General features: G+C 40.9%; 1 long non-coding RNA gene across 1 annotated transcript in view; it reads right to left on the reverse strand.

Moving 5' to 3' along the window:
- LOC112406535 (uncharacterized) overlaps positions 1–9,845 on the reverse strand; it is a 79,846-nt gene extending 70,001 nt beyond the window's left edge. The window contains exon 1 of the long non-coding RNA XR_003004580.1: positions 9,642–9,845. This is a non-coding gene — a long non-coding RNA (uncharacterized LOC112406535). The remainder of the gene's footprint in view (positions 1–9,641) is intronic.
- Positions 9,846–9,978: the final 133 nt, after the last annotated feature.

The following is a 9,978-nucleotide window of genomic DNA, read 5'->3' on the forward strand; positions in this document are numbered from 1 at the left end:
TCACAGCATGGCTGACCCACGTCCTCTCTCGCCTCTGAGTCACTCCTGTCTCCTCGCGCTTCCCCAGTCTTGAAAACACCACCTCTTCCTTCCTTCCTTCTTTCCTTCTGCTGGAAAGCAACTGGCTTTCTTTCCCCTTCCCTTTATTGACATGTTTTATTTATTTGTTCATTTTTTTTTTAATTTCAAGAGCAGAAAACAAACTTGTAAAAACATCAAACAGAACGGAAGCGTATTGAACGTAAAAGCGCCCCATCCGCCCTCTCCCTGCCTCCCTTTCACTCAGCTGTTAACAGCTGGGTGTGCACCTGTATCAGACGTCTATGACATATAAACAAACACATAGCTATTTCTGTGGGGTTCCTCAACCCTAACTGGAGCATAGTACACAGCTCTGTAGCTTGCTTTTTTCTTTTTCTTTTCTGTTATTTTAAAAAATCACTTGAAAAATGTAAACAATACAGAAGCATATGTTATGAAATTAAAGTCCCTCTTGTGGTATATTTACCCATAAAGCCAAGCTGTCCTGTCATCACTCTGGGTCACCAAAAACAGTTAAAGAAAGAAGTTCGCCATCCAAAATAATTGTGAAGTAATTTGAATCTTTACTGTAGACTCTTTTTCTCTCTGTAACCCCCTTCCCTCTTTTGACACACACACACACCCCACCGACACACACACCCCACACACACATACCCACACCCCCCCCACACACACCCCACACACATATACACATACCCACACCCATACACTCACACACCCCACACACATATACACACACACACCCCACACACATATACACACACACCCACCCACCCCCACACACAGAGGAGTGAAGGGCATTCAGGTTCCTAGTTCTGCCACAAACAGTAGGGCAGTGAACAGCCTCACGCAAACACCCCTTTGGGAGCGTATGAATATTCTGCAGTACATATTCCTAGAGGTGAAAATATTGTATTTGAGTGACGCACATTTAAAATTTTGTTAGAACCTGTCAAATTGCCTCTCCCAAAACAGGTCTACCACTTTGTACTCTTACTAACAGTGAAGGTGAGTATGACTGTGTCTTCACATCCACATTAACATGGTATACGATCAACCTCCTAAAAGCTTTTTCTCTTTGCCAATTTAATTGGTTAAAAACAGGATCCCATTATTTAGTTTTTTCTTTTACATATTTGGTAAGAACTGTCAATCAGCCTGTTGTTTGCCTTTCCTTTCATTTGTGGGGACTTTCACTATGAGGATGTATTTAACTCGTCGATAGTCAAATTTGTCAAGATTTGCCTTTGTTTTCTCATTTTCCTTTGTCCTAAAAAAAATCCTTCCTCACGTTAAGATTATTAACACATTTATCTATCTATCTATCTATATCTTTAAACCATTTGGAATTTATTCCTGTGTAAGGAATGACATAAAGATCTATTATTCTCCTAAATGAACTGCCAATCATTCCAACCTATTTATGGAGTAATTCATCCTTTCCCTACTAATTTAAAGTGCAGCCTATATCATACACAAAGTGTGTGCATGTGTGTTGTGTCTATTTATGGACTTCTTTTCCCATCATGCTATATATTTCTGAATAATGCCACCCTATTATCATTACTGTCATTTTGATGACATAGAAAATTCCACTTTATTGTTCTTCTTGGCCGATTTTAGGAAACAATCTGTCAAAGTCCACTTTTAAATTCCCAGAAAGTTTTAGTGAATTCTGAGTAAATAGATTATTTGGAAAAAAGTTCACAAGGGACATTTGAAATCTCCTGTATGTTCCTGGGAATCTAAAAGGCCACATGCACGTGCAGGGCTGTGTTCATGCCAAGGGTTGTGCACATGCCCAGGAAAACCTGAGAAGGCTGTAAGTTTTCACCTCTGGTTGACCTTCAGGCTATGTACAAATAAGAAGTGAGAGCTAAGGCAGAGTTGTCAACTTCTCACGGGAGCTTTGAAGGCATGAGGAGCACACACACAGAGCGAAAGGATGGAAACACATTGGTTCAAGGCACGTTAGCTTTAAAGGCATAAAGCATGACATGCCTTTCCAGAAATCCAACCCAATGACTTTCACTTAAATCTCAATGATCTGAACTAGGGGCTATGGCCATATAATTGTAAAGACATCTGGGAGAGTCAGTGTCTTAGCTGGATGGACACATTCACACTCTACAGGAAACCAGTGTTCTGTGTGTGAGAAAGGCAGGCTGAACATCACGAAGGCTGCTAGCAGTGTCTGCCACAACCTGTCGGGTTTTTATTTCTTAGAATTATCGTGTAGATCAATAAATAGTTTTTTGAAAAGTCTATGTAGTTTAAGTTAGTGTGCTACAAAGTTTATGAGTCAATGAAAATGAACTTGCTAACAGTATTTTTATTTTCTCAATCACTGCTGTCAAAAGAAGTTTGATAAAGTCTCTCACCATGATTCTGTATTTCACCTGGCAATACAAGGACCTGAGAATGCTTTATTGATAATCATAGCTCACACTTACAAAGCACTTGCCATGTATCAAGCACTGTTCTAAGTGGTTCACATATATTAACTAATTTAAGCATCCCAGTAACCCTATGAGTGATACTATTACTATCCTCATATTAAGAGAAGTAAATAGACATACAGAGGTGTTAATTAACTTGCCTAAAGCAAGGTAATAGGTACCACCAGATAATTAGTACCGAAGTCAGAATTCAAACCAAAGAAATCTGGATTTAGCATCTCTTAATCACGAAGCACCATTCAAATCTGACCACACATCCAGTTGTTCACTATTTTAGTTCTACTCTATTATCCCTACCCCTAAGTTAGACACTACTTTATTTACCTTATACCATCTGTATCTATATTTAGCAATATCTTTGCTCACCATTTCTTCTTGTCCCTCAGACATTCCACCTGAGGTATTTTTTCCACATATTTTTAGTATTTCCTTTAATGAGTGTCTTTTAGAGAAAAACATTCTTAGTTATTAAGTCAGAAAATGTTTTTATTTAACCTTTGTTCTTAAAGATGGTGTCAGTGGGTAGAGAACTGTGGGTAACTTCAGTGTCTCTGAGCACATTGAAAATAATTCACTGGCTCTGATATCATGGTCACTGAAAAATAAGATTTTACTCTCATTGCCATTTCTTCATAGGTAATCTGTCTTTTTTTCTTGGATGCTTTTAAGGTCTTTTGTCTTTCATGTCCTATAGTTTCTCTATGTTGTTTCTAGTTGTGGACTTTTTCCCTTACTTGAAGTTCATTTGGATTCTGATATTTTAGAATTTAAATCTTAGCAATATTTCTGAAAATAGCCTAGTCACATATCTTTGAAAATTGTCTCTTTGTATAAGTTAGGACTTATTACTCTTACTTCCTTATTTTCGGTTTTCTATTTTGCATCTCTGTCTTTTTAGATGGTGTTCCAAATAATTCCTTCTGTTCACAATTTTTAAAAAAAATTCAGCTGTGTCTAACCTGCTCTTACAGATTTGTGACAATTCTTTGTCAGTCATATGTATTACAAATACCATCTTCCACTCTTTGGCTTCCATTTTCATTTTCCTAGTGGTGTCTTTGATAGACAGAAGTCCTAATTTTAGTCTAGTAACATTCATCAAGAGACACTGCCAAGCTTTGCAGAGATGATGCTTTCCCTCTCGGTAACCTTGAAGATCAAAGAGAATATGCCTGAGCGCTAGCAGCCTAGCAGCCGCTAGAGGGGGCAGAATGAGTGCAGAGCTCCCAAAAGGGCCGTTCCCAAAGAACTGTCAATATTTGACCTGCCTGACAGCCTGCTGAAAAAGTTCCATTTTCAGGGCATCTCTTTCTTTGATGTGACTTAGAACTCCCTCTGTGAGAACAGCCCTACTGACAGGGTATGTGTCAAAACAATCAGCATTAATTGTTTAACACTGCAGTTGCTTAAGGAAGCGTTACAAGTTGAGGCTAACAAAAGGCTATGAAAAAAAACCTTAAAAGGAAACACTGGACACGTGCTATCCATAGGGTGCTTTCAAAAGTTTCTATATATTCCTGGGAATCTAGAAGACCACAAGCACCACACACAGGGCTGTGTGCATACCTAGAGCTGTGTCTATGCCTAAGAAACAACTGAGAAGACCCTAAGCTCTCAATTCTGGCTGACCTTGAGGGTCTGCACAAGCAAGAAGTGTAGGCTAATGCATAGCTGTAAGCCACCTGCGGGAACTTGGCAAGCATGCCCCAACACGCACACAGAAGCCCCAGAGAAAGGACGAGAGACTTATTGGTTCAAGACATATAAGGAAATCTTAGTGCAATCATTCGCTGAACACTAAGGTAAGTAGCAGAGATTTCAGTGGCTATATATGACAAAGAATACAGACTTTATAAAATTTGTCTAGGAAAGTCACTGAACAAATAAACAGAAAACAGCAAGAACAACAGCAAGAAACCTTGGGAAGGAGAGAATCATATTTCTAGGGTGGGCACATTATTTATCTAGAATGTACAGTTTTCAGCAAAAAATCACAAGACATAAAAAAAAACAACAACAAAACCCAGGAAGAATATCTTTTCACAAGAGAAAAAAGCACACAAAAGAAACTGTGCACGAGAAAGGGCACATGTTAGATTTACTAGACGAAGACTTAAAGTCATCAATCATGTAGGAAACCATGTTGAAAGATCTAAAGTATGAGAATGACATCTCACAAAATAGAATATGTCATAAAGAGATATAAATTATTTTTTAAATGAAAATTCTGGAGTCGAAAAGTATAAAAACTGTAATGAAAACTTCACTAGAGGGGCTCAACAGAAGATTTGAACAGGCAGACAAAACAACCAATAGACTAATCGAGATTATCCAGTCTGAAGAACAAAAAGAAAAAGAATAAAGAATAACAAACAGAGCCTCAGAAACCTGTGGGACACCATCCAGCATACACATAAGGGGAGTCCAAGAAAGAAAGAAAAGGAAGGAGAAAAAAGAATATTTGAAGAAACAATGGCCCAAAACTTCCTAAGTGATAAAAAACAATCTGCTCACCAAGGAAGCTCAATGAACTGCAAGTAGATCATTTTAAAGAGATCTATACCAAATACATCATAATCAAATTGCTAAAAAGCCAAAGAAAAGGACAGACTGATGAAAGCAGCAAGAGGAAAGCAAACTCATTCTGCACAAGGGATCTCAATGAGGTTAACAGCTAACTTCTCATTAAAAACCATGGTTGCCAGCAGGCAGTGGGGTGACATATTCAAAGTACTAAAAGAAAAACACTGTCAACTAAGATCCTACATCTAGGAAATCTGTCCTTCAAAAATGAAGGAGACGAAAAAATGAGAGGCTTCATCACTATCAGACCTGATCTACAAGAAATACTAAACAGAGTCCTCCAGGCTGAAATGATGGGACAGTAACTAAAATCCAAATGAACAATGAAGAACACCAGAGAAGGTCAATACACAGGTTTTACAAAGATAGTACAAATGTGTCTTCATTTGTAGTTTTTTTCTTCTTTTGGATTTAAGGACAACTGTACAAAGCAACAATTATAAAACTATCTTGTTGGGCTTACGGTGTATAAAGATGTAATTTGTATGACAATAAAAGTATAAAGAAAAGGGAGGGAATGGAATATAAAGAAGGAAAAGTTTAGCAGACTATTTAAATTGCTATTAATCCAAACTAGATTGTTCTAAGTTACAATTTCATTTTAATTGCCAGGGCACCCAATAAAAAAAAAATCTCAAAAATATATAGTAAAGAAACAATAGATAATTTAAATGGTATGCTAGGAAATTTTATCTAACACAAAAGAAGGCAGTAATGAAAAAATAAAGGGAAAAAGACATGACATAAAGAAAAATTTAAATGACATACAAAAGCCCTAACCTACTAGTAATTATGTTAAATGTAAATGGATTAAACATTCCAATTAAGAAGTAGAAATTGGAAGAATGAATTTTAAAAAGTCCAATTATATGCTGTCTACAAGAGAAGAGCAAGCAATGACACAGAATGGCTATTAGCAAAGAAAAGAAACTTGTGCACTGTTGGTGGGAATGTAAATTGGTATAGCCACTAAGGAAAATGGTATGGAGATTCCTCAAGAAATCAAAAATAGAGCTACCACATGATCCAGTAATTTCACTTCTGGGTATTTATCCAAAGGAAATGAAATCACTATTTCAAGGGCATATGTGCCTCAGAGACAGGGCAGATGTGCCTGGAGTGGTCGCTGGAGCTGGATGGTGGTAACACACGAAAAACACGTGGTCCAGATGCCTCTAGTATGGGCTGGGGGACATCTGAACGAGCAGGGGAGTGGAAATAGAGAGTGGACACCAGTTTCTTTCTTGTCTCCTCACATGCCTTCCCTGTGGGGACTACCTCTTCCTCTATTTCTGTGATACTAGTGGAATTGCCAATCAACCTCCTCTCTGTACTGTCCCCCTGCCCCACAGAGGTGGGTATGTGACCCAGGCTAGCCCACAAGAGAACACCACTCTGCAGGAATCAGGGAGAGGTATGTAAGCTTGGGCATGCGACCCAAGCAGAGCCTATTGTGGTCCTTTTGTAGGATTGAAATGGATGCTGGAAGGGGTTTCCTTCTTCGCTGCACTTCAAAAACCACTGCTTATACCAATGAGAGATTTGGCAAAGAATACAGCCATCAGGAAAACTGCGAGATAGAGATTGAGATATATTTTGAAAACCTAGCTCCAGACATACGTACATCTGGCAAATCCTAAACTTCGCAGTTATGTAACAATAAATTTAAAAGATTTCCTAGAGTTGTTTGAATCAGGTATGGATTACCTGCAATTGAGTGATTCTTGACTAACACAGAGAAGTCGTTTCTGTTTTTGACCATTTAAAACTATGGTTGGCTGTGACTTGTGGAAACACGAATCTCCAAGGAAGAAGTCAGGGACAGATTAGCCTTGGTCTCCTACTATTTTAGGGAAATGGTTAATAAGAACACAAAGATTTATCTTTGGGAGTATTCAATAAGGTGATGGTTTGATGAGATGATGATAATTAACTAAAATGATGTGCCCAAGAGTACTTCCTTGGAAGTATTCATCTCTCTCCTCTCCTGAATAGAGCCTTATATTATGGGGTTGGGGACCTGGATCTCCAAAAGACTGCAATGATCTCATAGCATCTGTCTCTGAGAAATGAGGAGGATAGGAGACAATGAAACGGGGAGCTGTCTTTGAGGGTAATAAGATTTCCAATCTGTAGCCAGCTGGGGAGGAGCTGAGAAAAGATAGTGGGGCTTTATCCTTCCCATCACTGCTTCATTTAGAATCTCTGCTTCTCATCTGGAATCCCCTCCGGTTATTCATCATTTAACTAATGTGTGAATGCCTCTTCTGTGCAGGCACTCTGCTTAGCACACAGCGGTGCACAGGTAGAAAAGGGCTTTGCCTTTATGGAGTTTCAGCCTAGTGGGGGGAAGACAGACAATTAAACAATTAATTAGGGCTTCCCTGGTGGCGCAGTGGTTGAAAGTCCGCCTGCCGATGCAGGGCACGCAGGTTCGTGCCCTGGTCCGGGAAGATCCCACATGCCGCGGAGTGGCTGGGCCTGTGAGCCATGGCCGCTGAGCCTGCGCATCCAGAGCCTGTGCTCTGCAACCGGAAAGGCCACAACAGCGAGAGGACCGCGTACCGCAAAAAAAAAGAAAAGAAAAGAAAAGAAAAGAAATACACCACTTCTGATGATGTATCCTTAGGCTCTGGATTGATGCATGCATACCATGTTTCTCTAGAGGATGGTTTCAGACCTGGGGTCCCAGAGTGCTTGCAGTGGGGATGGCCACCTGTTATTAAAATGAAAGCCATCCAGAACTGTTGCCACTGGCATCTGATCTGTGCCCAGAGGAGTCCTCCAGTACGGGATGAGGGGGAGGGAAACCAACATGTGGGATCTTCCCGGACCGGGGCACGAACCCATGTCCCCTGCATCGGAAGGTGGACTCTCAACCACTGCGCCACCAGGGAACCCCTCCCCTATTATTAACATCTTGAATTGTTGTGGTGCATTTGCTATGACTGATGAGCCAATGTGGACACATTATTATTAGCTAAATTCTGTAGTTAATATAAAGGTTTACTGTCTGTGTTGGACATTCTGTGGTTTTTGACAACCGTATAATGACGTGTAGCCCCCTTACAGTATCGTTAAGAGTAGTTTCACTGCCCTAAACATCCCCGTGCACTACTTATTCATCCCTCCCACTTCTTCCCCCGACAAGCCTCTGGCAACCACTGACCTTTTTAATGTCTTCATAATTTACCTTTTTCCAGAAGTTGGCATCATACAGTATGTTGTTAAAAGAGGACAAACACAATTCCCCTAGGCCAGCAGCTAGCAGGAGGTAGAGTTTAGTCCAAAACCACATCTGTCTGACTCTGATTCTCTATGTTTTCTGGACCGCATCCTGCCTAACGGTGCTGGCCCGGGACTTGGTCTGTCCACCTTCACCCTGGATGGTGCACCTAGGGCTTAAATTCTAGCATTTCCTTTCCTTAACAGTCTTTGGAATCTTGGATCCGCTGTTCTTTGAGTCTCAGCAGGGTGGCCTGTCACTCATGATCCCTCTGGACCTGCGTGTGGTCCTAAACTGCCTGATTTCCCTTTATTTATAAATCCAGCCAGTTTTTTCGACATTTTCCCCGAACTTTTTGCTCAGGCTTTGAGCACCATTATTCTTCCCCTGGTTCGCACTGAATCTTTTCTGCCAGCAAGTTGCTTGCTTACGGGCCTTGTCATGGAGGGTCTCCTACAGTTTTACTGAAGATGAAGTCTGCTGGGTGAGGCTGCTAAATGGAACACAGCGCTGACAATTGTCTTGGTTGAGTTCTACCCATACACCCATCAGGGCCTGGAACACTTGCTCTCACAATTTACAGATACTAACTCTATGATCCGTCTGCTTGTTGCCCAAGCAGAGCATCTCTACAATCCATTAAGTTCTATTTTATACTGCCAAGAGTAAAAAAAAAAAAAAATCCCACAATCATATTTCAAGTACTAAGGGATATTCTGCTAAGAATAAAAGGTTTATAAGCTCCAAACAGAAGTGAAATAGCTTGTGGAAAACCAGAAAGGAATGAAAGAGTAGAATTCAGATTCAAATCCAGATCAAGTGCAAAGGCAAAGCTGGTGGTCCTTGAATCACACCAGGCTTCCCTCTGTGAAATCCTATGATGGCAGTGTCAGCGGGTTAAGGAGGCTGTGTGGGATTCAGGAAGAGCCCCAGCACAGCAGACCTCCTTAATGCAACTTGAGAGCATCCTTTCACCAATGAACGGTTGAAACTGAAATTTTGTTTTAAAACAACGTGTATGTAGTCACTGATTATGATACCAAACACTCCAAAGTGCCTTGCAAATATTAGCCCATTGCTATGTGTTCACGAAAACGCTTCTGAAGCTAGTAGCACCCTGCAGTTACATGCTTTATAAATTGCTAGTGTAATTCCAAGAGTATCGCACCCTGTGGCTGATAATGAGGCCCCATCACTGACCAAGGACATTGCGGGGGGAGGGGGGTTGGGTAGGAAGCATGTAAAGGACTCAAAGGCCGTGGACACCGTGCTATCGTTTTTCCAGCAAAGTTAGAGAGGAGGCTGGCGGGGTTAATCTATGACCTACTTACCTCTCTCATGTCACAGGTTACTGGATCTCTATAGACTGTGGCTTCTGCTTGGTTTTGGGCGCCAAGAGGGAGCCTGTGAGGTGAGCGCGGTAGGAGCCGGTGCTAGTTTCTGCCATCTCGGGGAGAGTAGCTCCGGAAGTAGCCGCGGAGACAGGCCCGCCGGCCAGGTGCTCGTCCTACCGCCAGGGGCACAGGCAGATTCAGGCTTCCGGCCCTTCCGGACAAGGGGGCGAGGATACATTATTTGTTGAAAGTAAGGGAACAGCAATAAAATATTCCAATGACAAGGAAATGAAGGTTTATAATTAAAAAAAAAAACCAACCTTGAAGTGCCTTC

This window comes from Neophocaena asiaeorientalis, unplaced genomic scaffold, assembly GCF_003031525.2.
Source record: "Neophocaena asiaeorientalis asiaeorientalis breed wild unplaced genomic scaffold, Neophocaena_asiaeorientalis_V1.1 scaffold59, whole genome shotgun sequence".
Taxonomy (NCBI): domain Eukaryota; kingdom Metazoa; phylum Chordata; class Mammalia; order Artiodactyla; family Phocoenidae; genus Neophocaena; species Neophocaena asiaeorientalis.